General features: G+C 49.1%; 1 protein-coding gene across 15 annotated transcripts in view; it reads left to right on the top strand.

Annotated features, from left to right (window-relative positions):
* The window catches only part of NEURL1 (neuralized E3 ubiquitin protein ligase 1), a 75,188-nt gene that overhangs the window by 9,678 nt on the left and 39,054 nt on the right, over positions 1 to 26,456 (top strand). For 4 of the 15 annotated variants that reach the window (XM_081544141.1, XM_081544199.1, XM_081544173.1 and 1 more), the window contains one exon: positions 21,127 to 21,282. The exons of the other annotated variants lie outside the window; for them this stretch is intronic. The gene's annotated coding sequence lies outside the window, so the exon portion shown is untranslated. The remainder of the gene's footprint in view (positions 1 to 21,126; positions 21,283 to 26,456) is intronic. 15 annotated transcript variants of the gene reach the window in all.

The following is a 26,456-nucleotide window of genomic DNA, read 5'->3' as shown; positions in this document are numbered from 1 at the left end:
CTGGTCACCGTGTGTCATTAAAAAAAGAACTTTCCAATATTTTAAAAAGCACCCCAGTGGGGCAGTTCCCTGGCAGTTCGGTGGTTAGGACTCTGTGCTCTCACTGCCAAGAGCCTGAGTTCAATCCCTGGTCAGGAAACTGAAATCCCACAAACTGTGAGGGGTGGCAAAAAATAAAAAAGCAATCCAGAAGAGACAGTACCACCCCAGTTGAGAATACTGAGCTGGGTGTGGGAGGCGCAGAGAAGGGTGCTCCTGGAAGGGGTCTGACACAAGCCCGTGCTGAGGACAGAGCTGGCTCTGAGTATGTGTATGCTAAGTCACTTCAGTCGTGCCCCACTCTTTGCTACCCTAGGGGCTGTAGCCTCTGTCCATGGGATTCTCCAGGCAAAAACATTGGAGTGGGTTGCCATGCCCTCCTCTAGGGAATCTTACTGACCCAGGGATCAAACCTGGGTCTCCTGCATTGCAGGTGGATTCTTTATGGCTGAGCCACTGAGGAGGGCTGAGTCCTGGCTGGTATCATCCCAGCCCTCCAGGCCATGGAACTTCTGGCAGAAAATCACTAAACGGCCTCTCCCTTACCTCTCTACCTGTGGAAGCAAGTTGCTGATCCCACAGGCTGTCTGTGTGGGGGCGGGGCAGCAGGAGGAGAAAGAACCCTCTCGGGATGATGGAGAAGGGAGGGAAGTATGTCTACTGGCTTTTCCAGATGGCCTTCTTTGCCTCTCTTGCCCCATCACGCCATACTGGCCACTCCAGAGGTTAGGGTGGGGGCAGGAAAAGGAGAACATTGCTGGGGAGGGTGCTGTCCTTCGATCAGGGTGGCGGCACTTCGACACGCTCCTGACTTTTATCTTTGTCTTTGCCCTTGGCTGGCCCCCAGCCTCTGCCTGACATCTAATGAAAGGCCGACCATCTCCAGGGAATGGGGCTATGTGCATATCTAGGTGGGGGCGTCCAGGTGCCCCTGAGAGCAAGGAGAGGAGACACTTTGCTCTTATCAGAGTTGAATGCAACTGTGAGGATGCTCCAGCTGATTCATTTTGTGTGTTGGTGCCCTCTGTGCTGGGCCTGGTGCTCGGCGTGGAGAATAGGGAGGGGAGCACTGGATGTCTTCTCTGCCCTTGAGATGCCCGTGGCCTGTGAATTGCTCATCCAGTTCAGACAGCAGTGGCAGAAGGGGCCTGGAGCCCTTCTTCTCTGTGGTTGCTTTCCTTTCCTTTCCTTTTTAAACCCTGATCTTACCAGCAAATGTCCTTCAAATACATTCTCCCTGAAGCTGGTCAGGTGTGTGCACGGGGCTGGTGGAAGAGGCATGGCCACTGACTTCTAACATCAGAACCCAAGTAGACCCTAGAGGTTGTTATGTCTTAGCTCCTTTCTCAGCCCAAGTCTAGAGTTCTCAGCCCTGGAGAGAGGAAGTGACTTGTCCAAGGTCAGACACCTATATGACCAGGTGCTAATGAGGTCTCAAGGCTCTGACCTTGCTGGATGACCTCTTCTGGATGGCAGAGTTAATTCCAGAGGATCACCTGAGGGGGACGAATGCTTGTGCCAACTGTGATGTGTACCATCCTGAAGGCAGCTGTTGAAAGGGCTTTAAACAGAAGAGGGGCTTCCCAGGTGGCACTAGCGGTAAAGAATCCTCCTGACAATGCAGGAGATGCAAGAGACTCAGGTTCAATCTCTGGGTGGGGAAGATCCCTTGGAGTGGGAAATGGCAACCTGCTCCAGTATTCTTGCCTGGAAAATTCCATGGACAGAGGAGCTACAGTCCATGGGGTCACAAAGAGTTGCACATGACTGAGCGGCTGAGCACACACTGAACAGAAGAGGGACAAGAACTCGTAGATGCCTTGGAAGGCTCTGGGGCCAGAGAGGGGCAGGGGAGGGCCAGGCAGGAGGCTGCTGCTCCTCCAGGGGAGGAGAGGTGTGGCTTCTCCCAGGGCAGGGCTGTGAGCAACCAGGCAAGCAGATTGATTTGGGAGACACTTTAGAAGGTTGACTTGAAGATTTGGAGAGGTGCCACCTGTGTGGATATGTGTTGGAGGATTCTGACCTCTGGGGCAGTGGTCAGTGAGGCATCCAGGTGGCTCGGCTTGGAAGAGCTTGGCTATACATGGGGAGGGGGCATCTTGGGAAGTCAGGGGTGAGCATGCTGATGTTTGAGTTTTCCCTTGCAAGCTGTGTCCCACCCAAAGGCCTTGAGACCTTAAAGCCAAGAGGAGAGAGCGAGGCAGAGCTGGCTCTGAGCTCTTGGCTCCATCCCTACCCACTGGGACACCATCAATAGTTAATGTCCCCTCTGTCTGTCACAGGTGGCTCCCAGGTGGGCGGAGGCAGGGCCCTGGCACCTGTGCTGTGATGTGCCTCTGGCTTCTGCCTGGGCCTTCAGTCCCAACCTGGCCAGGCTTTCTCAGGTGGCTGCTCGCTCTCCGTGGGGGCCAGTTCCCCCAGCATACACACACAAACCATAAAAGGTGGCCATAAATCAGCCCAGACAGGCCAAGGCTGCTCTGGTTTTCCCAGGATTGAGATCAAAGCCCCAGACCCTCACCCTGGGGCTTGGTACTTATTAAATTATTAAACTGTCAAGGGAAGGGAAAGCACGAAGGTCGGGATGGATGTTCATAGAGTAAAAGAGAATGAGGAAAGATGGCTGAGAAATGAGGCAGCAGGTGGGAAAGGGGAAGAGAGGAGAGAAAAAAAGCTCTTTGTCTCTGCCCTGAGCTTGGAGACTTCACAGGGCTGTGAACCTTGCATTTGAACAGCCTCAGACCATTCTCTCCTACTTCTTCCTTTGATTTCTCTTGGGGGTCCCATGACCAGAATTCATAGTCCCACTTTACACAGGAGAAACTGAGATGCAGATTGTCACAGGATTATCAAAGTCTGTACTTTTTCTTTTTTAATATTTATTTATTTGGCTATGTCATTTGCATGTGGAATATTTTATTGTGGCACGCGGACTTCAGAGTGCATAGGCTTGGTGATTGTGGCATACGGGCTTAGTTGCCCCGAAGCATGTGGGGTCTTAGTTCCTTGACTAGGGATCGAACCTGCATCCTTTACTATTAGAAGGCGGATTCCTAACCACTGGACCACCAGAGAAGTCCCCCAAATCTATACTTCTGAGTCCTGTTCCAGTTTCTTTCTGGGCCTCTTCATAGGTCAGAATCAACGTTAGGTTAATATCCATTCTTGACCCTGGCTCTCAGGCTAGACTGGAGTTCGCAAAGAGCCTTGTCCTGACCCCAGCAGGACCAGCAAGGACCTCTTTTTGCCTGGAGACCCCAGACTCTCCTTTAGTTTCCAGGCACAAAGACAGAGCTCGAACCCAATAGAGTGCCTGTCCCTGATGGAGGCAACAGATTCCATCCTTGACCCCTAACTCCACTTATTTGCAGGAAACAGCCTCCCCCCCAACCCTGCTTTGTTGTAGTATAATTGGCAAATAAAATTGTGATATACTTAGAGTGTACAATGTGGTGATTAGGTATATGTATATATTATGAAATCATTCCTGCAATCAAGTTAATTAACACATACATCTTCTCACATAGTTACTTTTTTTGTTTGTTTGTTTGGTAAGACTGTTAAGATCTACTCTTAACAAATTTCAGGTATACAAGTATTAGGAACCATAGTCACCATGCTGTATGTTAGGTACTCAGAACTTATCTTGTAACTGAAGTTTGTGTTTTTAACCAACATTTCCATTTACCCCACCTCCCAGCCCTTGGCAACCACTATTATACTCTCTGTTTCTTTTAATTCAACCCCTACTTTTTTAGATCCACATATAAGTGATATTCAGTTCAGTTCAGTTGCTCAGTCATATCCGACTCTTTGTGGCCCCATGGACTGCAGCATGCCAGGCTTCCCTGTCCATCACTAACTCCCGGACCTTGCTCAAACTCAAGTCCATCGAGTCGGTGATGCCATCCAACCATCTCATCCTCTGTTGTTCCCTTCTCCTCCTGCCTTCAATCTTTCCCAGCATCAGGGTCTTTTCCAATGAGTATATTATATGGTATTTATTTTTCTTTATCTTTTCTGTGGCTTACTTCACTTAGTATTAGGCTCTCCATGTTCATCCATGTTGCCCTAAATGGCAAGATTTCCTTCTTTTTATGGTTGAGTAATATTCCATTTATACACATGCAAACAGACATATCTGTGTATACCTATATATACACTATATTTTCTTTATCCATTCATCCATCAATAGACACTTCAGTTGTTACCATATCTTGGCTATTGTGGATAATGTGGCAATGACTTTGGATGTATAAATTATCTCCTCAAGAAAGTGATTTCATTTCCTTTGGATATATACTCAGAAGTGGGACTGCTGGGTCATATGGTAGTCTACTTTTAATTTTTTGAGACACCTCTACACTGTTTTCCAAAATGGCTGTACCCAGTTTATACCACCAACAGCGTACAAGGGCTCCCTTTGCTCCACATCCTCAATATTTGTTTTCTCTTGTCTTTTTAATAATAGACATCCTAACAGGTGTGAGGTGATATCTCATTGTGTGTTTTTAAAATTATTTTATTTATTTATTTTGGCTCTGCTGGGTCTGTTGACGTGTGGTCTAATTGTGGCGAGGGGGGGCTACTCTCCTGTTGTGGTGTGTGGGCTTCTCATTGTGGTGGTTTCTCTTGTTGCAGAGCACGGGTTCTAGGGCCCGTGGGTTTCAGTAGTTGTGGTTCCCAGGCTCTAGAGCACAGGCTCAATAGTTGTGGCCCACGGGCTTAGTTGCTGCATGGCATGGTGGATCTTCCTGGATCAGGGATCGAACCCATGTCTGCTGCATTGGCAGGAGATTCTTTACCACATTCTGATCCTCATTGTGGTTCTGATTTGCCTTTCCCTCATGATTAGTGATGTTGAGCACATTTTCATGTACCTGCTGGCCATTTGTATGTTTTCTTTGGAAAAATGACTATTCAGGCCCCTTGCCTGTTTTTTGATCGAGTTAGTATTATTATTATTTTTGCTAATGAGTTGTAAGAGTTTCTTACATATTTTTGGAAATTAGCACCTTATCAGATATATAGCTTGCGAATATTTTCTCCTGTTCCATAGAGTGCCTTTTCATTTTGTTTATTTTACCTTACATGCAAAACCTTTTTAATTTGAGGTAGTCTTACTTGTTTATTTTTTCTTTTGTTGCCTCTGCTTTGAGTGTCAACCCCCAAAAACCATTGCCAAGATCAGTGTCAAGGAGCTTAACTCTTATGTTTTCTTCCAGGATTTTCATGATTTTAGGACTTACATTTAGATCTTTAATTCATTTTGAGTTGATTTTTGTACCTGCTATGAGATGAGGGTCCATTTAATTTTTTTGCATGTGGATATCCAGTTTTCCTAGTGCCTTTTATTGAAGAAACTATCCTTTCCCCATTGTATATCCTTGGTACCTTTGTTGAAAATTAGTGGACAATGTATGTGTGGGTTTATTTCTGTGCTGTCTATCCTGTTCCATTGATCTATATGTCTGTTTTTTATGTTAACAGCATATTGTTTTGATAATTATATCTTTGTAGTTTAATTTGCAATTTGTCTGAGAAAAATTGTCTTTAAAAGAAAAAAGAAAGGAAGTGTGATGCCTCCTGATTTGTTCTTCTTGTTCAAGATTGCTTTAGCAGTTCTCCAGGTTAGCCACAAAACAAGTCTTACCATATTGAAGAAGGTTGGAATTTTATTGGGTATCTTTTCTGACCACAATGATATGAAACTAGAAATCAATTATAGGAGGAAAATGAGAAAATTCACTAATATGATTAAGCAACATGCTCCTGAACAGTCAAAAAGGAAATTTAAAAAATCTCCAGACACTTGAAAATGGAAACATAGCAAACCAATGGAATGTTATGAGTTGCAGCACAAGCAGTTCTAACAGGGAAGTTTATAGTGATAAATACTCACATTAAGAAAAAAAAAGAATGATTTCAAATAAATAACCTAATTTTATACCTCAGGGAATTAGAAAAAGAAAAATAAATTAAGCCCAAAGTTAATAGAAGGAAGGAATTAAATGAAATAAAGACTAGAATGACAGTAGAAAAGATCAACAAAACTGTTTTGTTTTTTAAACAGATAAGCAAAATGAACAAGTCGTTAGCTAGACTAAGAAAAAAGAGAGAAGACTCAAATAAATAAAATCATTAATGAACGAGGAGACATTGTAACGGATACCACATAAACCCAAAGAATTGTAGGGAGCTTTCCTCTTATATTTTCATCTACTGTGAACAATTATATGCCAACAAGTTGGATAACCTAGAAGAAATGGATTAATTCCTAGAAACATGCAACTTACCAAGACTGAATCACGAAGAAAGAAAATCTGAACAGACTAAGAATGAATAAGGAAAACCCCTTTTTGGGGGGCGCAAAGAACCTAGCCAGTGCCTGAGAGATGCACAGGGGCTTTCTGCTTTCCTGAGCCAGGCTTGGCAGATCCTCTGGGGTTGAGGAGACAGCCAGACATCCAGACCCTGGTGTGGAGCCAAGAGGATGGAGGAAGTGGTGGGATGAGGCTGTGAGTAACCAGGATGCCACTTACATGGAGCTTTCTGCATCAGAGTGCAGCCTTCCTGGAAACGGGGGTTTCCGTTGCATGAGAGTCTTCTGGTTTTCCTACTACAAAATGTGAAGGAAAGTGTTTTAGGGAGCTTGGGTTCCCCTCATCTGGTCCCCAAGTTGCGGTTGTGTTAAGGAAACAAAATATAAGAAGAGTCTGGACTGGTTTTGAGAACAGAATTTCCCAAAATTCAGGGCTTGTTCTGCAGGTGGTGGGGCTTTGCTGTCTGGTGCTAAGGATTGATTCCCAGGATACAAGGTTCTATCTGGGGGGTGAGGCTGCAATATCTGAAGGCAGGATTTGGGGTAGGTATTGGTGCATCTGTTTGGAGGGGGTCTGAGTTCCATGCTGGGGTGACGATTTTATCCCTAGGAGAAGTTTTCACTTCAGGGTCCAGGATTCACGATTGCAGTTGAGCATCAAGTCTTGGGGCCGAGAGTTCATTTGGGAGCTCCATATTCTAGGATTGGGTTGAGGTTCCTGTCTTAGGCTTGGGGTTTGATTATCAGATGGGAGGTCTTGTGCTCTGAGAGGAAAGGAAGAACCAGAACCCACTTTTTCTTCCAGGGAAGACTTTCTGGGACCATAAGCAGAGGAATGGACCAATACACTGATGATCAGGAAGCTGGATTCCAGCCCTTGCCTGGATATGAGACCAAGAATAAATCACTTATAAGCTCGAGGTCTCTGGCTGAAAGCTTGGCCAGGCAGTGGTGTTGACTCACAAAGCACCATCCAAGCTTGCTTGATCCTCCCAAAATGACACTAATGGTGGGCTCCATAGGCACTGACAGCCATTGCTTGGTGAGTCAAATCCATGATGACAGTACTCAAGCCGCCCTGGGCACTGTCAGCTTGGTCCAATTAGTGCCAATCAGATCTTAACTTGTGCTGAGGGGCCCCTGGGGAGAGGGAGCACACATGGAGTGAGATATGTTAAATCTGGCTCCTGGGGCTTGGAGTGTGGCTCTGGCAGGCGGGGGCGGGGCTGGGCTGGGCCCACGGCTTCTCTCCTTGTGGGCCAGCTCCCACCCAGACTGACTGGTGGGGGAGACATGATGTCACTGTGATCAGGGGCCTTTCTCTCCGGTGCTTTGCAGGGCAGCTGGGAGGCAGAGAGTCATTGCTGGTGACCTCCTAGCGCCCCCGTCCACCCCCACTGCAGCTGAACTTTCTGGTCTTAGAGGTCTTCTTCTTTTCTGTCGAAAGGAGGGCCAGCCCTGAAGGGTGCAGAGCTGGTGGGGTCAAGGTGGGGTCAGCAGGGAGCTTCCAGCTTGGGGCAGTTTCTCTAATGTTCCAGAAGAACTTCTCCTTTGGGAAGGAGCCCTTTCTGGTGGCCCAGGAAACTCAGGAAACCTGAGAAGATGGGGGGAGTTTTCTCCACCACCAAGTCTGTCCTGGGGATGTAGGGATGGCTCTGTCTGGGTCTGCAGGGACCCTCCAGCCCCACTCTCTGGGCCTGAAAGGCCGAGAGGCCTGGGGGTCCCTCTGGGCTGTGGAATCGCAACCTAGACATTGAACTCTGGTAAGGCAGTGGCACCCCACTCCAGTACTCTTGCCTAGAAAATCCCATGGATGGAGGAGCCTGGTAGGCTACAGTCCATGGGGTCACTAAGAGTTGGACACGACTGAGCGACTTCACTTTCACTTTTCCCTTTCATGCACTGGAGAAGGAAATGGCAACCCACTCCAGTATTCTTGCCTGGAGAATCCCAGGGACGGCGGAGCCTGGTGGGCTGCCGTCTATGGGGTCGCACAGAGTTGGCCACGACTGAAGCGACTTAGTAGCAGCAGCAGCAGCTGTCCAGCAGGTCTCTGGAGTTCCCCTGGGGCATCTAGGGGCACCTAGGCCAGTGGTCACACCTCAGATGTGAGGAGGGAGGAGAGGGAGACAGTGTGGTTTGAGGCCCATGCTCTGGAATCAGACTTTGTCTTTGCTGCCTGAGCCACCTGAGGCCACACGCTTATTCTCCACACCCCAGCTCTTTATTGGAGGTAAAGCTATACTAGTAATAAATGCACAATAAATACTGGCTCTCGTTGCCATCATTCGGCTCAACTGTTGGGTCTTGGCTTAGACATCACTTCTACCAGGAAGCCTTCTTGGACCACCCTGGCTAGGTCAGATGGCCTCGGTGTCCTCTCTCACTGCTGCCCTATGTTTCCCTCATAAGACTGATCAGACTGGCCATCAGGGCCTGTTTACTTGTTAGTTTCTTTTACTGCCTGGCTTGCTCACTACTGTATCGCTGCCACCAGTGCCTGACTCACACAGTGGGCACTTGATGGATATATATTTTAAAAAATATTTATGTGTTTATTTGGGCTTCCCTGGTAACTCAGCTGGTAAAGAATCTTCCTGCAATGCGGGAGACCTCGGTTAGATTCCTGGGATGGGAGGATCCCCTGGAGAAGGGATAGGCTACCCTCTCCAGTATTCTTTTACTGCCCTGGTAGCTCAGACGGTAAGGAATCCACCTGCAATGTGGAAGACCTGGGTTCGACCCTGGGTTGGGAAGATCCCCTGGAGGAGGGCATGGCAACCCACTCCAGTATTCTTGCCTGGATAATTCCCACAGACAGAGGAACCTGGCAGGCTACTGTCCATGGGGTCACAAAGAGTCGGACACGACTGATCGACTAAGCACAGCACATGTATTTATTTGGCTGTACCGCGTCTTAGTTGTGGCACGTGGGGTCTTCAATCTTTGTTGTGGCAGGCGAGTTCTTTTAGTTGCAGCATGTGGGATCTAGTTCCCTGACCAGGGTTTGAACCCTGGATCCCCTGCATTGGGATAGTGGAGATTTAGCCGTTGGGCCGCCAGGGAAGCCCCGAAAGATACTTTGAAATGGATGCAAGGATGGACTGATTCTCGGGAATTCAAACTTTTCTTCTATGGGGCCTTCAGGGCTGCTACAGCCTCACTTTCTTTTCTTTGTTGAGATGACATTTCTGCACACCAGGCTCTGGGGCAAGAGAAGGGGAGAGCAATATGGAACTGATGGTTTGTGTGTGTTCATTCCCTGATGGCACAGGTGTTCTTTGGGTGCCTCCTGGGTGCAAGACCTTGTGCTAGCCTGGGAACAGACATGGTCCTGCCCTCATAGAGCTTATGGTGCTGACCACTGGGGCTGAGGCAGATCACAGGAAAGGAGGGTAGTCAGTTAGGCTGAGTGGGGTTGGAGAGGGTTTCCAGGAGAAGCGACTTGCTTTGAGGAATGGTGGGAAGTGTGGATAAAGACGGCTAGCTCTTGGGTGGTGGGCAGGTAGCAGATGGAGCAGATAGAGCCACCTGTTTGGGCAATAAAGCCAAGCTGGCCAGTGACGGTGTGTTCAGTGTCCTTGGCTATCAGGTTGAAGGAGGATTCAGAAGCTGTGGGTACCACCAGCTTTGCCGTCCACAGACTAAAGACCTTGAGCAGCACTTGTCACTCCCTGAGTGCTGGTTCTGAGATGGAAACTGTGATGCCTGCCAGCCCCCTGGGGTCGTCAGACCAGTGGCAAAGCACTTTGTAAAAGGAGCTGGCCCAGGAATGGAGGGATCGAGGGGACAGGTCCTGCCCACTAAGGTAAAAGGCCTGTGGATCTGGAGGGAGCCAGTGGGAAAACAGGAAGGCAGCCCGGCTTCAGGCTTCTCTGTTTTGTAAATAATTAAATTCTTATCTCAGGTTTGTGGTGTCCACACTGTGGGAGGCAGGTGGGGCTGCTGGGAGCAGGTGGCTGAATTATCCAGGAAGTGGAGGCACTCCCCTCCCCCGGCCTCCTGGTCATGGCAGGTGGGGTGGGGGTAAGGAGGAGCCTCCCAGGGTCTTCTGGTGGCTGGCTGCATCAGTCCTCCTCTGCATTTCCTTTTCTCTCTCCCCCTCTCCATGTTCTATCGTCTGGCCCCCCTCTCCACGATCCCACCACTGCAGACACAGAGGGCCTCTTTCCCACTCCACCCCAGCCCCTCGGCTCTATTCCCCCAGTGCCTGCCCCGCATCCCTGCCTGTGGAAACCCTTCTCCTCCCTAGGGCCCCTCCTCAGACACCCCTACCTCCAGAAGGCCGGCACCCCCAAGTCTGCCAAGTCTGCCCCCCTAAGGGGGCCTTAGGGGAGCACCGACCTCTCCCTCACCCCATGATCCAGAGACAAACAGTCGTTTTTTTCATTTTTAGTGCTTAATACTGAGACTGTGAAGGTCTGTTTAGTCTTGTCCAGCTAACATAAACCAGCCGGAACTGGGCTGTGGCTGGGAGCTGTGCTCTCAGTTCCCTTATTTGGAATGAAATTCACTGTTTTTTACTGGGAGGCAGTGGGGTTTTGGGGAGGCCCCGCTACACCCCCCCCCAGGATGTGGCCTGAGTGGCCCCGCCAAAGGTCACCAGGGTGCCCGTGACCCAGAGCTTGGCCCTAGGATGCTAGCCACATTCGGTGCTTCAGGGATGGAGAGGTTTGGGATCATAGTGTCCATTCCTGCCCTTTTACAGGGAGAAACTGAGGCTTGTATAGGAGAGGGTACCGGCTCAGAGTCACAGGGCAGATGGAAGCAGGGGGAGGTTTGGAACCCAGGCCTCCTGGTTCCCTGGCTCTCAGGTCTCTCTGCTCCTCCATGGTGCCTTGAGTCTAGGAGCTGGTGGTGGCGGGGCTGCATGGTGGGGTAGGGGCTGATGACTCTGGCTGGAAGTGGCCTGAGGTCTGGGACTCTCCCCAGCCTTCTGGGGAAGCAGCTGAGCAAAGAGGCAGGGACAGGGAAGAAAGGAAGCGGCTGGTGGGAGGAAGGGGAGAGGTGGCCGAGGGTCCAGGAGAGCTGGGTGCTGGTCCCGACTCTGCTGCTGTCACTGTGACTTTGGGCTCCCACCTGTCCTGGAGACTCAGCCGTTTTTTGTGCATCTCACAGAGTGGGCTTTGGATGAACAGAGGTCGGGGGGCGTTCCTTGCCTGTGGGAGCCAGCTCATTAGGCGGGTTACTGTCCCTCCCTGTGCGCAGGGCCCCTCTGCCCTAGAAGGTGTGGTCTTTTTAAGATTTCTCTGCAAGAGCATGAGCTTTGGAGGCAGAACTTGGATTCTAGTCTTGCCTCTGACACTTATTAGCTGAGCTACTAATTATGGACAGAGGTTTCAAAACCCAGGGCTCTAGAAGGAGCAGTGAGGATCTTTGCAAGAATGACGTGAACTCGATGATGATATGTAAAATGTCTGTACCCAGGGCCCAGTAACCAGAGCGAGGGGGCCACTGACCTCCAAGCTGCACAGCGCACTCAGGCCAGCCTTGGGACTCCGTGACCTGCTTCCTTTGCTCGACCTCAGGTCCCTACTCGAAAACCACCAAGTGCGTGTTTAGATATTCTTTCTAGAGGGAACCTCCCCACCCCACTTAACATCCTTTAAAATAACTTCTCATTTATTCACTTTTTCTTTTTACACAGAAGACACAGCTGGGACTTAGCAAACTGTCACTAACCAGTGTAGAAATTCCCGAGACGGGAAGAGGAAAGAAAAGTGTTAGAAATCGCGGGCCTGAGAAATCCTAACCAGAAGCCCCTGGTGCTGGGGAACGGGGCCGGGAGACCTTGCATTGTTTACTATGAGCATTCCAGTCACTGCTCTCTTAGCAGTAATGCCAGTGCTCCTATTCAAGGCTGTGTATAAAGATACATTGAACATCTGCTCTCACATGGTTAGTGAGGCACTCATTTACAAAAGATCATCTTGTTGCCAAGAGCAAACCATTACCTAGTAAAACAGTAACTCAGCATTAAAAGTAAAGGGAGATGATAGATGGACCAATGTCCACACAAGCCGGGGGCATCTCTGGGCGGTGGGAGCCATTAAAGGTTTTAGATTCCTTTTCTGGATAACTCATTCTAGCTGCTCCATGGAGGGTGGATTTAAGAGGGATACAGTGGGAGCAGTGAGACCAGTTGTGATGGGAGTGTAGCTGTCTGGCGGAGAAGGCAATGGCACCCCACTCCAGTACTCTTGCCTGGAAGATCCCTTGGACGGAGGAGCCTGGCGGGCTGCAGTCTGTGGGGTCGCTAAGAGTCGGACACGACTGAGCGACTTCACTTTCACTTTTCACTTTCATGCATTGGAGAAGGAAATGGCAACCCACTCCAGTGTTCTTGCCTGGAGAATCCCAGGGATGGTGGACCCTGGTGGGCTGCCGTCTATGGGGTCGCACAGAGTCGGCCACGACTGAAGCGACTTAGCAGCAGCAGTAGCTGTCTGAGGGGTGACAGATGCCAAAAACTGAAGTGCAGTTTTGGTGAAAGAAAGGAAGGGACACATTTGAGACACACTTACGAGGTGTGCTTGGCAGCACTGGTACATGAATGGAGGTGGGGGTAAGGGAGAGGGAAGAATCGAAGATGGTGCCAGGGCTTTCACGTGGCTGGAAGGGTGGTGATCCCACAGGACACCGAGCAGGAGAGGAGGGTTGGAGGGGACGAGGGTGGGTTGAGTTTGGGGATGTCAGAGGAGCCCCGAGACATTCTGGGCGAGTCGTTGGATTGGCAGGGCCATGTGTGAGCTTCAGACTTAGGGGAGAGGTTGTGGCTGCAATGGGAAGAGAGCTGAGGAAGGGCAGAAGGCTGGAGAGGCCGAGGTAGGTCCTGGCGGTAGGGTTTAGAGGTCGTGATGTGGTGTAGCGCTGTGGTTCTCAGACCTTAACTAGCCTACAGATTGCCTGGAAGCTTGAAAATCTGCAGGTTCCTGTCCCCCATCCCCTCCAATTAACCTGGTTCAGTAAATCTAGGGGTGGGTTCCTTGGATCTGCTTCCTAAGACAAGAACATCAGGCCACACTGGTGTGAAGGAGCCATACACCATCGGTTGTGAAACATTTGTCTAGGGTAAGTCAGATCTGCATTCAAATCTTGACTCTTGGATCTTGACTTTGGACACATCTCTTGATCTTCCAGACATGGATTTCTCTATCAGTTACTAGGCATTCTAGTTCCCACCTCACAGGGCTATGGTGTGAATTAAATGAAATCATAGCTGTAGGTCATGTCGGTGCCTAGTAAGAGCTCAGTCAGGAAGAGGTATTTCTTATTTATTATTGGAAGTTTGGAGATGGTGAGCAATGGGGCAGGGCAGGCTGCTGACCACACAGATGGGTCAGTCCCAGGCGAGTACTGTTGGTTTGAACTGGCCGCAGATTTCCATCTCCAAGGTGTCTTGCCTGAGCTGATAGGGCTGGGGGCTCCTAGCTCATCTGATCAAGTTCACAAAAACCCATGAATCAAATCAGAAGTCAGTTTACTACTTCCCACAGAAACAGACTGTGTTGACTATTGGCACATTTTCCCCCTGCAGAAAGCTACTGAAGTGCTGGGTGAACCTGGCACCCGACAGAGAGCTGGGGACCCAATCTGAGGACTGAATGACCTTGGGCTCTGAACCCTGCCCAGGCCACTTCATTAAGAGAAATGTCTGCCAGGTGGACCCAACACTTGGACCAGCCTGGCAGGACATCGTCTTCCTGACTGTGCTCCATGGGCCCCACCACGGTTTGCCTTGGTGACACCCCTTTCCCCTGACACCTTGGTGGCCAATGAACACGTCTTTGCTTTGGATTTGTTAATGCCTGAAGTCATGTCTCCTGTAAGTCCCACCAGGTCTGGGGCTATTTTGTTTTGGAGGGTAACTTTGCATGCCCTGATCTATGACCAACCAGTTTCTTAGACTACAGTTCAGGGAAAGCTTATTGCTAAGTTCCACGGGGGCACCTCACTGTGGCCTCCTCTCCACTAATTGCCCACAGGGCATTTCAAGAAGGAGGGAGTAGGTTGAATCAATGATGGCATCTCTCATACCTCTGGGGGTTGGCTGGGTTGAGTTCCCCTCCATAGGAATTAAGGAACCCCTTAAAGACTTCTCTGGAAGACTCCAAATCCTCCTCCCCCTGTGTGTGGTTTTGGATTCCCCTGTCACAGACATCATATTGCATCCTCCTCATTTTAAAAAATAATTTTATTTATTTTATTTTTTGACTGTGCTGGGTCTTCGTTGCTGTGTGAGCTTTTCTCTAGTTGTGGTGACCTGGGGCTACTCTCTTGTTGCAGAGTATGGGCTCTAGGGCATCTGGGTTTCAGTAGTTGCGACTGCCAGTCTTAATAGTTGCTTCTCAGCATGTGGGATCTTCCTGGATCAAGTATCAAACCTGAGTCTCCTGCATTGGCAGGCAGACTCTTTACCACTGAGTGACCAAACAAGTCCCCTCCTCATCATTTTTGTCACTGTTTTAAACTCTACCACTATCACCAACAACAGATGATTTAGAAAGAGTTTATTAAATTATAAGAGTAATATACCTTTTGACTAACATCTCATTTCCTCCATTCCTCAGTCTCTGCTGCTGCTGCTGCTAAGTCGCTTCAGTCGTGTCCGACTCTGTGCGACCCCATAGACGGCAGCCCACCAGGCTCCGCCGTCCCTGGGATTCTCCAGGCAAGAACACTGGAGTGGGTTGCCATTTCCTTCTCCAATGCATGAAAGTGAAAAGTGAAAGTGAAGTCGCTCAGTCGTGTCCGACTCTTCGCGACCCCATGGACTGCAGCCTACCAGGCTCCTCCGTCCATGGGATTGTCCAGGCAAGAGTACTGGAGTGGGGTGCCATTGCCTTCTCCGCCCTCAGTCTCTAGCAGCTGCCAATCTACTCTCTGCTTTAATGAGTTTGACTTTTTTTTTTGGAGTTTTGCCTTTTATTTTTTTTAAATTTTTTTGTTTTTAATTGAAGTATGAGTTTGACTTTTAAGATTTCATATATAAATAAGTTCATGCAGGACTTGTCTTTGTCTAGCTTATTTTATTTAACATAATGTCCTCTAGGTTCATCCATGTTGTCCCTAATGGTGGGACAACATTCTTAAAAAAGGAATATGATATTGTGGAATAATATTCCATTGTGTGTACGTACAACATTTTCTTTACTGATTCATCTATAGATAGACACTAAGGTTGTTTCCATGTCTTGGCTATTGTGAATAGTGCTGCTATGAACATGGGACTGCAGATAACTCTTTGAGATAGTGATTTTATTTCCTTTGGAAATATACTCAGAAGTGAGATTGCTTTTATTGCCTGGCTTGCTCACCATTGTATTGCTCCCACCAATGCCTGGCTCACACAGTGGGCATGTGACAGATATATTTTAAAATATTTATGTATTTATTTTGGCTGCACTGGGTCTTAGCTGGGGCATATGGGGTCTTCAATCTTCATTGTGGCATGGGAGTTCTTTTACTGCAGCATGTGGAATCTAGTTCCCTGACCAGGGATCCAACCTGGGCCTCTTGCATTGGGAGCACAGAGTCTTAGCCACTGCACCAGGAAAGTCCAGGGAAGCCCTTGACACCCTTGTTGAAGATCAGTTGGTTGTAAGTGCTTGGATTTATTTGTTGGCTCTCTGTTCTGTTCCGTTGGTCTATATGTCTGTTTTTATGCCAGTATCATACATACTGTTTGATTGCTTTAGCTTCGTTATGGTTTGATTCAAGAAGTGTGATGCCTCTAGCTTTGCTCTCCTTTCTCAAGACTGCTTTAGCTCTTCAAGGTCTTTTGTGGTTCCACATGCATTAAACAGTAATTCCACTCATTAAACAGTAATTCCTCATTCCCTCTTGTCCCCAGCCCCTGGTGCTCACCATTCTACTTTCTGTCTTTATGGATTTGACTACGCCGGATACCTCATATGACTGGAATCATAGAATATTTGTCCTTTCATGACTGGCTCATTTCACTTAGTAACGAGCCAGTTACTATTTTTTCAGAATCTTCCATATGTCCAGTTTATCCATATGTCAGAATTTTCTTTTTAAAGCTGAATAATATTTCATTGCTATATTTTATTCATTCATTCATCTGTTGATGGACACTTGCATTGTTTCTATCTTTTGGCTCTAGTGAACAATGCTGCTATGAACACAGGTGTACAAATATCCATTTAAGACCTTGCTTTCAGTTCTTTGGGGTATGAACCCAGAAGTGGAATTGTTGGATCCTATGATAATTCTATTTTTCATTTTTTAAGGAACTGATTTAACTTATTTTTAACAGGAACAATATTCTTTCCCCACCCCCCTCCCGCCTCTCACATCCGTATTTAGTGGATTGTAAAAATCATCTTTATTGAAGTATAATAGACACACAATATGTATACTACCTATATAATAATGTACAATTTTATGTGTTTTGACATACATATATATCCATTAGCCCTGTAAGTTAATGAACATCTGCATCACCCTGATTAGTTTCCTGTGCCTTTAGAAACCCCTCTCTTCCTGCCCCTCACCCCCAGATTCAAGTAATCATTGATCTGCTTTCTGTTACTAAAGGTTAGTTTTAATTTTTTGAGAATTCTGTGTATATAGAATGATATCGAGTGTATCCACTTTTCCTCTGGCTTCTTTCACTCAGTATACTTATTTTGAGATACATCCATGTTGTGGTGTGTATTCATAGTTGATTCCTTTTTATTGCTTAGTAATATTACATGGTATGGGTGTACAATTTACCTGTTTACCTGTTGATGGGCATTTGGGTTCTTTTCAATCTTATGCTATTACAAATACAGATGCTAAGAATATTTGTGTATAGGTCTGTGTTCAGTCATGTCTGACTCTTTGTGACCCCTGCCAGGCTCCTCTGTCAATGGAATTTTCCACATAAGAATACTGGAGTGGGTTGCCATTCTTCCTTCTTCTAGGGGATCTTCCCAACCCAAGGATCAAACCCATGTCTCTTGTGTCTCCTGAATTGGCAAGGGGATTCTTTACCACTGTGCCACCTGGGAAGCCCTTATGTATTCTGGGTGCTATATTAGATATGTGCTTTGTAATAACTTTTTTCCCTGTGACTTTTCTGTTTATTCATTCTTTTCATTCTCTTAAAAGAGACTTTTGATACATTTTATGTAATATTTAAATAAATTACATAGTTTTCCGGCATCTCAACCTGTCATAAACAAGTTCATAAACAACTCATTGTATTATGCATACAGCTCAGCTGGAGGGAGCAGCAGGTGCACCGAGACACCAGGGAACACCCCCTGGTTTCGAAGTCTATGTGCTGTGGTATCAGCCCTGTGTTCCAGAGGGAATGGAGCTCATCATTGTGGCTGAGACCCCGTTTTTATTTGGGGTGACAATGTGTCCAATGAAAAGACTGAATATTCCACCTTCCCTTACATCTTGGTTTAGCCATGTGACTACATCCTGGTCAATGGAATATAAATTAGAATTGTTGGGCTGACTTTGAGTAAGGCATCTTTAAAGAGGAGTGGATAGCTGGTGTGGTTCCTTTGATTTTGGTTTTCTGTGTTCCTTCTGCTTCCTACCTGGAATATGGACAAGGTGGCTGGAGCTTCAGCAGCTAACTTGGACCAGGAGGCAACCTTGGAGTGTCTTGTGGAATGGTGGGGGAGAAAGATAAAAGAAGCCTGGTCCCTGATGACTGCAGAGGTGCCACACTAGACTTGGGCTGCATACATGCAGACTTCTATGTGAGAGGAAATGCCTTATGTGTTTAAAAATCTGTATTATCTCTGTTTTTTGTTACTAGCAATCAAATCCAGTTGCTAAAGGAATTTGGTTAATATGGCAGTGGGTCAAGGGGAAGTCAGTTCTACTGAATATGTATTTATATCATTGCAATCATATTGTTATAATACTTTTTATTCCTGCTTTCCATACTTTATCACTACTACTGTTTTCTTCATCATCACACTGTCTTCAGCTTTATCATCTTCTTGCTCATATTGTTATTATTTTGAATAATAATTATTTTCATTATTGTAACAGTCTTTGAATTTGCTTCTTGTTAATGGAGGACTGTTTGTGTGTAAAATGTATTTCTCTTGTTTAATATTCCATAGTGGTGGGACAGGTAAAGAAAAGGGAGGGAGTCTGAGGGAGACTTTGCCACTGAAAACGTCTGTGGAAATGGGTAGAATTGGTGCTCAGATCTTATGCAGCTTCAGTGTTCATTGGGAACGGGCTGTGTCCATCATTTCTGCTCTACTAATAGCCAGCATTGCTCCCACATGCCACAGCCCTCCAGGCATGTAAGTGAAACAATAGGATTGGGTGGTGGGGCAGGTCTGAGTCAGCAGTTGCCTATAAAGAAAGGCAGAGGAAATTAAACTTGACGGTGTAAGAAATGAGAAATGATTGAAGTTTTTTTGTTTGTTTTTTAGCTGCACTATGCAGCTTGCAGGATCTCAGTTCCCTGACCAGGGGTTGAACCTCACCCATGGCAGTTAAAGCCCCAAATCGCTGGTGGGAGGCCACCGGGGAACTCCCAAGTGATTGAAGGTTTCTGAGTGGTTGAGGGGCAGCATGGCTAGTGTACAAAGGATGAGGGATGGGTGAAGGGGACTCAAAGGTGAGATGCCCACTTAGGAGGCTCCCACGGTGGTCCAGGCATGAAGTGGTGAAGGTCTGTTGTTAGGCAGGTCAGGGATTATTCAGTGACCATCAAGAGGTGAGTAAACATGCAAAAATAATTTTTAAAATTATCAGAGGATATGCTTGTGTGAGGAAAAATAGGGAGAAAGTGAAGAGAGCCTGGATGAGCCATTAGACCTCAGTGCCGGCGAGCCTGCCTGAAGGAAGAGAGGTGAGGAAGGAAGTTTGGCAGAAACATTTTAGGCTGCAGGGCAAGTCTAGGGAAAGTTCTTCAAGGCCACTGGGGACTCCTCAGGACTGAGCCATAGTCACTGGTCAGAGGAGTCCCATCTCCCCCAGGTATGGGCCTGCCTTACTTTCCCTGCCCCATGCAGTCATTGGCTGGGAGTGGCTATTGGAGGCAAGGCCGTGGAGCAAGGCCTGGGGTGGATTTCAGAGCTCTGGGGCAGGGCCCTCAGTCAGTTATGCCTCCTGTGGTGGATCGTCTACAAGGGCATGACGGGAGTGGGAGATATGGGGCAGGTGACTGCTCCTGTCTTGGGGCTCTGCTTGCAAGTCACACAGGTGGCCCTGGACTGACTTAAACACTGAGCAGCTGTACTATCTCAGGGCATAGGAGGCCCAGGAATGCATGGATGTCAGGCTTGGTGGAGTCTGGGCTCAAAGATGAGGTGAAAGATGACACACTTTCCATCTCTCTGCTCTGCCATCCATGAGTTGGCTTCCTTTGGGGCTGGTAGCACCATGGCCATTGTAGTCCTGGGAATCACAGACCCACAACATCTAGAGGAGGAAGAACAACCCCTCTTGTGTCCTGCATTGGCAGGTGGGTTCTTTACCACTAATGCCACCTGGGAAGCCCCTTGTATTTCTGAGGAGCTGGCAAACCTTTCTCAGAGGGGCTTTGCAGATTCCCCACCATGCTTCATTGGCCAGAAGTGTGTCACCTGGCCATACTTGACCCAATGGGGAATGGAACCGCTATGATTGGTTTATACTGGCGGATTGCAGCTCTGGACACACATTAGAACCACCTGGAGGTCCCACCCTCAGAGTTTCTGTATTTATTGGTCTGGAGTTGGGAGCTGGGCGTCAGTAGTTTTATAACCTCCATAGGTGATGCTAATGTACAACCAGGGTGGAGAGTCCCTATTGTCTTGGAGCAGAACACATGCTGCAGAGTCAGCGGCAATGTCCATTTCAGTCGCTTAGTAGTTTTGTGTGGCTTGGGCAAATCAGCCTCTTTGAACATTGGGTTCCTCATCTGTAAAATAGAGCCTGATGAGAACTGCCTCCTGCATCACAGAGAAGACTGAATGAGCTCACAGATGCTCATAACTTTGCCGATTGTAAGTCACTGACGCCTGAGGGAGTTTGCACATCACTCTCCTTCAATGTGGAGGGAAAATTCAGTTCCTCCGCTGCCTGGAGCAGTCAGGGTAGAGCTTTCTCCTGAGGTTAGCTTCCTGCCATGAAAGTAGAAAGCAGAAGAGAAGGGAGAACGACAGACTGGGGAGCCATAGGCAATGGTAGCAGGCTTTTTCCTTCTTGGATGGCGTGGGTTTTGAATGTGCTGCTATAAATGGTTTATGCAAATGAGCTGGAGGGGCTCATCTCCCTGCCGCCTTAATGCGGGAGAGGCTGGGCAGGAGCCAGGTGTGTGGTTTTCAGCACAGGCCTGCAGCCTGTGGTTAGGGGCTGGTGGTTGCTCTCTTGCTGCCTCCAGGGAAGATGGTCAGATAAGGCTCTGGTTCCTCCCTGTTCTGGGACACACCTGGCTGCTCCGCTTCTTGGCTGTTTCTACCAAAGTGAGCACTGGCTTGTACTGCCAGGAGGACTCAGGGAACAAGGAGGGCCACCTGGGGAATGTGAGATCATGGGTCAAGCAGTTTGAGACCTTCCGGTACCACTGGGCCTTCCTGGGGCATTGTGGCTGGGCTGAGGCCTAGAGCCTGGAGAAGGTTTAGAGGGGATCAAGTAAAACCCCTTATGGTTAGCCTTGGCCTCTCTTCCTTCCGTCTTCCAATTCCTCTCCTCTTCTTGCTTCCTTCATAAAATATAGTTTAAGCAGACCCAGCGCCTACCACGTTAGGTGCTGGGGATCCAGAGCTAAAAAGACACCTGCCTGCTCTCAGGTTGCTCCCAGTATGGGAAGAGGACCCCTGGCATCACTGCAGGACTGGGGCTGCATGAATGGATGGATGTGCCTTGAAGGCAGAAGGCCTAGTCTTCCCAACACCCTGAGATGACCTCAGAGGGAGGGGCCATCCAAGCTGAGAGATGAAGGCAAGGTAGGAGTTTTCAAGTGACTAGTGTGGTGCGGGGCATTCCAGGAAGAGGAGAGTGCTGTGGACATATGTGATGCAGCTATGTTCTGGGGCACACGTGGTTCAGGTGCACAGAGTGTGGGTGCTTAGGGCTGGGGAAGTCACAGCCCGAGGTGACGCCAGGTACTGTGGGCTGGGGACCTTGGTTGCTTCAAAAAGGAGGGTTGAGCTTATCCACTGTAGGCTCTGAGCTGGGCAGTGCCCCAGCTGATGAGTCAGGTAGAAAGGTCAGCCTGCAGCCCTGAGGAGGGGACAGGCTGTTAGAAGAATTGTCCAGGTCAGGGTGTTGCTGGTGGCCTGAACTATGGGAGTAGCCAGGGCATGGATCATAGAAGGACACGGTGATGGCCCATATGGGGAATCCAGGCTGACACCAGACATGTGGCCTGGCTGGTGGATCTCAAGGGGTAAACTAGGCAGGCCACAGAACCCTGGGGAGGTGCCCATGTCAGATGGGGTCAGGAAGAAGACTGAGAAGCAGTAAGTTAGAGCATGCTGGCCCATCCTTGGTTTTCCATCAGACCATGGTGGAAAGCAGGGTTGGGAGAAGTAAGGGTGGGTGGAGATCCTTGATTGCTTCTCCCTAAATGATTTCCCTCCCACATCCTGAAGATACATGAGTCCAATTCATCCATTTTACTGATGTGGAAACTGTGGCCCACAGAGAAGTTTGGCTTGCCCCAGGTCACACAGAGAATTATTATGGAGGTGGTGTCATGACTAGTAAAAATGGATCCCCAAGCAAAGGCTTATGTATCCCACACCCCTTAATTGGTGCTGAGAACGCTTGTTTTCCGAGCAGGAGAAGTGGGTTTGACTAAGCAGAGTTGAGATTGTGAGGCCTGGGGCATTGTTTTAGAACGGGGAAAGAGATCCTTGCTTCTTTTCACCTAAAGTGTGTGTGTCGCTCAGTTGTGTCTGACTCTTTGCGATCCCATGGACTGTAGCCCGCCAGGGTCCTCTATCCATGGGATTCTCCAGGCAAGAATACTGGAGTGGGTTGCCATTCCCTTCTCCAGGGGATCTTCCTGACCCAGGGATTGAACCTGGGTCTCGTGCATTGCAGGCAGATTCTTTACCGTCTGAGCCATCAGGGAAGCCCATTCACTTAGTAGTGGGACCCAACCCAGGAGCAGGATTGACCCACCTCCTGGCACCCTACCCCCACCAGGAGGAAGGAACCTGTGCAGACATTATAAGAAGCTGCCTCCTTGAGTCTCCCTAAACCCAAGCAGGCTTCTTCAGACCTTCCTTGGCCTTGGTCAAGTTTTACCATGGACTGCAGGAGTCCTGGCTCCCAGGGAAAGCTTTATTCTCTAAACTTTGATGCTGGCAAGCCCACCCTGTGCATTGCTAGGGTGGCTGGTGGATTATCTAACTGGGGCTCCAGCAGCTCGAGGGAGGGGGTGGCATCTTGAAGGAGGAGCCTGAATATGTTAACTGGAGAGAGAGGCAAGAAAGGTGGGGCCTTGGATGATGGTGCAAATTGGGAGATGGGGCAACTGCAGGAAGCAGCTGCAGGGAGGAAAAGGGGTTTTCTGTCATGGTATTCACCCCGGGGTGGCTGCCCTTCCGCGGCTGTCCTTTAGGTGGAAGCCCATAGTCCCGACAGCCTCCTTCCATTGGCTGCACCTGAGCTCTGGCTCCAGCAGGAGGAGCAGCCAGCACTGAGGCAGCCGCAGTGGTCATCCCCAGGCCTATAGGGACAAGAGCCTCTGTTTGCGGGCTGACTGATGCGATGTGAGGTTGTCTGGGTTTGGGATGAGGGCCAAGGGCTGGAGGTGCAGGGTCAGGAAGTTGAGTCCCTCTGTGGGCTCAGTGGGCTTGGAAGCCATAGGCCTCTCATGACAGGCCCTGAATGGACTCCAGTACTCACAGGTGCCACCATGCCTGGGCATCCTGCTCTCAGCTCTGCAGCCAGCATGGCTAACGTCCCCTGTGTTCCAGGTCATGGTCCCGGGTGGCAGGGACAGAGCTGGCGTAGTTCAGTGGCTGGCCTTTAGGTCAGCCACTCACTCTGGCTCTGTGAGAACAGAAGCACCAATCTGAGACCCTGCTCCCCAAAAGGGCCTGCCACTCCCCTCTCTCTTTTCAGAATGTTTTCAGGTTTTTGTCTCAGGCCCATGAGGGTGGGTACCCCTCTGCGTTAATCCTCACTTCCCCTTTGGTCATGTGCATGGTGTAAAGCTCTGGTCCCCAAACCTCAAGAGCCCCTGTTCACCTCCCAGTGTGGGGGTGGGCCCAGAACCTGCCTGGGGTGAGGTCTATGGGTGGTACAGGGACCCAGGCAAGGCCGGACAGTGTCTGTGGGTACCATACAGCCAAAGTCCAGAGTCAGCTCACCTTGGGATCAGCAGATTTTACATTTACACCTGTGCTGACCAATGCTGTGTTTATTGAATCAAAGGTGTTTTTTCTCAGGGCAGTGTTGTGTAGTAGACAAAGCCCAGCACCCTGGGCTCCTGAGTCTGAGATCTGGGTTCTGGACCTTGCTCTGGCACCTTGTAGCTTCTGCAATTCATTTTTGTCTCCTTGAGCTTCTGTTTCTCTCATCTGTCAAAAGAGATGAACACCTGCCCTCTAGTACCTGATGGGGGCTTTTTGCAAATCCAGTAAGAATTTTTTGTGAACATTTTCTCTAGCTTTTAGGAGCTGGTTTTTTCAAGAGGCCACCTGGCAGAGAGGCCAGCGCTGGTACTCTGATATTAGGTTAGACATGTGTCCAAATCTCAGTTTAGCTGCATAGTGACTGTGTGACCTGGATGCGGTATTCCACTTCCCAGGCCTCGGTTTCCACATCTAGATACCAAGTTCCCAGTGCTGCCCCTCCCTTATGTGTGCTCAGAGCAGGTGTTTCAAGGTGCTGGCAGCTAATGTCATTTTCTTAATTGATCTGGATGCTTGCTTGTTTTAGTTTCTGCCTAGTTTTTGCAGCAGGAGGAGGTACTGGGGCTCCCACTGACGGAATAATGGGGAGCCAGGTCAGAGGTCATGGTGAGGAGAGGGAGGCAGCCCAGCCCAGTGGGACTAAGGAACTCTGAGAGGCAGAAGCCCTCAGATGGCCAGCCGAGCTGCTGGGGGTGGAGTTCTCTCCTTTGGACAGGGGATTCTGGGACTTCAGGGCCCACCTGTCCTCTGACAGCCCCTGGGACTCGCAGTTCAGCCTCTCTGCTCTGCTGGATGGCTTCCTGGATACCAACTCCTCCTTTGCATCCTGGGCCCTGTGTGGTCACCAGCCTGGTCCTTGCCAAGGCTGCACCCATAACCATTTGCTTGGCCAGTAGCCACTGACCTCTGTCCTGGGAGGGGCACCATGCAGGGCCTCAGTGCAGACTCTGGAGGCCAACTGACCTGAGGTCAGGTCCCACATCTCCCCATTCCTACTCCATGTCCCAATTTCTCATCCTTAAGGCCCATCCATGATAGGGCCTTTGTGTCGACTTCAGGTCTATAAGTATCTCATCAATAGCACTCCCACGGTCATGGCACTTCCGTGCATCCACCCTGTTCTGAACACACTACCTATGGGAATGTGTTTCATACTCGAGGAGCCCTATGAGGTCAGTGCTTTTATTGTCAACCTCATTTTCAGTTGATAAAACGGGCACCCAGTATGTTTTATATCTGAGATTTGAACAAACCCAGGTTGTCTGGCTCAAAAGCTCATTCTTTACCACTGCCTCTGAAACACCTAATGTCTGCACCCTCTGAGTGGTGCAGTGAGTAATATCTGGTGTTGTCAGATCCTTGGGGTCTGGCTGCCAGTGGCCCTTCTGGGAGTGCCCCAACCCCAGAGCCTGCCCCCCGTGGAGTCTTGCACCATCACCCTCTCTTGCCTGCTAATGCCCAAAGGAGAGGCCCTGGCAGTGGGCAGGAGGCAGGGTCAAGGCATAGGAGTCGAGGTGAGGGCCACGTCAGCTGGTCCTGGACTCTGCTATCCCACAGTAGACAGGATCTGGGAGGGGCATGAAGCAGGAGAGAGCCTGAGGAAGTGGACTCCTCAGAGGCAGGAAGGTGGGCCAGAGGAGACATGGGGTAGGGAAACTTCCCAGCCTGTGGGGGGCTTCAGATTTCTGGGTGCTGAGACCAGAAAGGGTGGGCATTGGGATTCCTGGCTGAACCATAAGGCCTGGAGGTGCGTGTTTGAGTGTGTGTGGCAGGGGAGGCGGTGGGGAGGGACGGGGTTGGGGAGGGAGGTCTCTGGCTGCAGAGGAGGGATTTAACCTCCTGCAATCAGCTACCAGCTTTCCTTGAAATCCAGCAGGATCAGTAGAGTGTGTTTACACATCTCTGGCGGACGAGGCTCTTGTCTTGCTCCAGCAAGTGTGTTCCATCTCCTGTGTCACCTTGGGTCTCTCCACCTCTCTGCCTCCCCTTCCCCTTCAATGTCTCATTGTCTGCCCTTCCCCACCTTCCTCAGCAAGGTTATAATTTAGGGACCAAACTTTATGAATTCAGCCCTGATAATTTATCACTTGTGATCACTGGGATGGCTTTGAAATTTATTCCACCTGAGCAAAAATAGAGTGCTAACCTGGTGACGAAGGACGATGTTTATTCTGCTTACTTAGAAGAACCCACATTTCACTTGGTACTCTGGAATGACATTTGCATGAAAGGCGAGCACGCCATAACACATGCAAAGCTTAGAACGGCGACGAGAGCAAGGCAAGTGCTGAATAAGTGGTCCATGATGGTGATGAGGAAGGTCATTACCCATGGAGGCGGGTCCTCCCTTTCTTCTCTTTGGTGTACTATATACTCATAATCTGCACGTCCCAGGTCTTTCCTCTCTGAGGTTGGGTTGGAGATCCTAGCCTCTTCAGGTTCTACCTGGATTCCTGAGTTCTCTGGCTCTCTGAACAACATCATCAGCGGTTACTGTGACTTGTTGAGCTGAACCCCAGGCCTTGGGAAAGCTCTGTAGCTTGCCCAGTCACGTGGTGGAGGAGCTTGCCTATCTGACCTCCAGATCAGAGCTCAAACCTCCATGCAGGTGGGTGGCACAGCACTCACCCTTCCTGGTGGGGGTCATAGATCTTATCATGGGCAAATGTTGGTTCCAGCTGGGGGCTCTGTGGGTGTGGTCTCCGTCTGGCACACTGTGTTCTGGGAACTGAAACCTTGTTCTTCCTTGT

Source organism: Giraffa tippelskirchi, chromosome 2 (assembly GCF_054371585.1).
Source record: "Giraffa tippelskirchi isolate mGirTip1 chromosome 2, T2T-mGirTip1v1.2.pri, whole genome shotgun sequence".
Taxonomy (NCBI): domain Eukaryota; kingdom Metazoa; phylum Chordata; class Mammalia; order Artiodactyla; family Giraffidae; genus Giraffa; species Giraffa tippelskirchi.
Note: the sequence above shows the minus strand (reverse complement) of the source record. Positions and strands in the feature narration are given on the sequence as shown.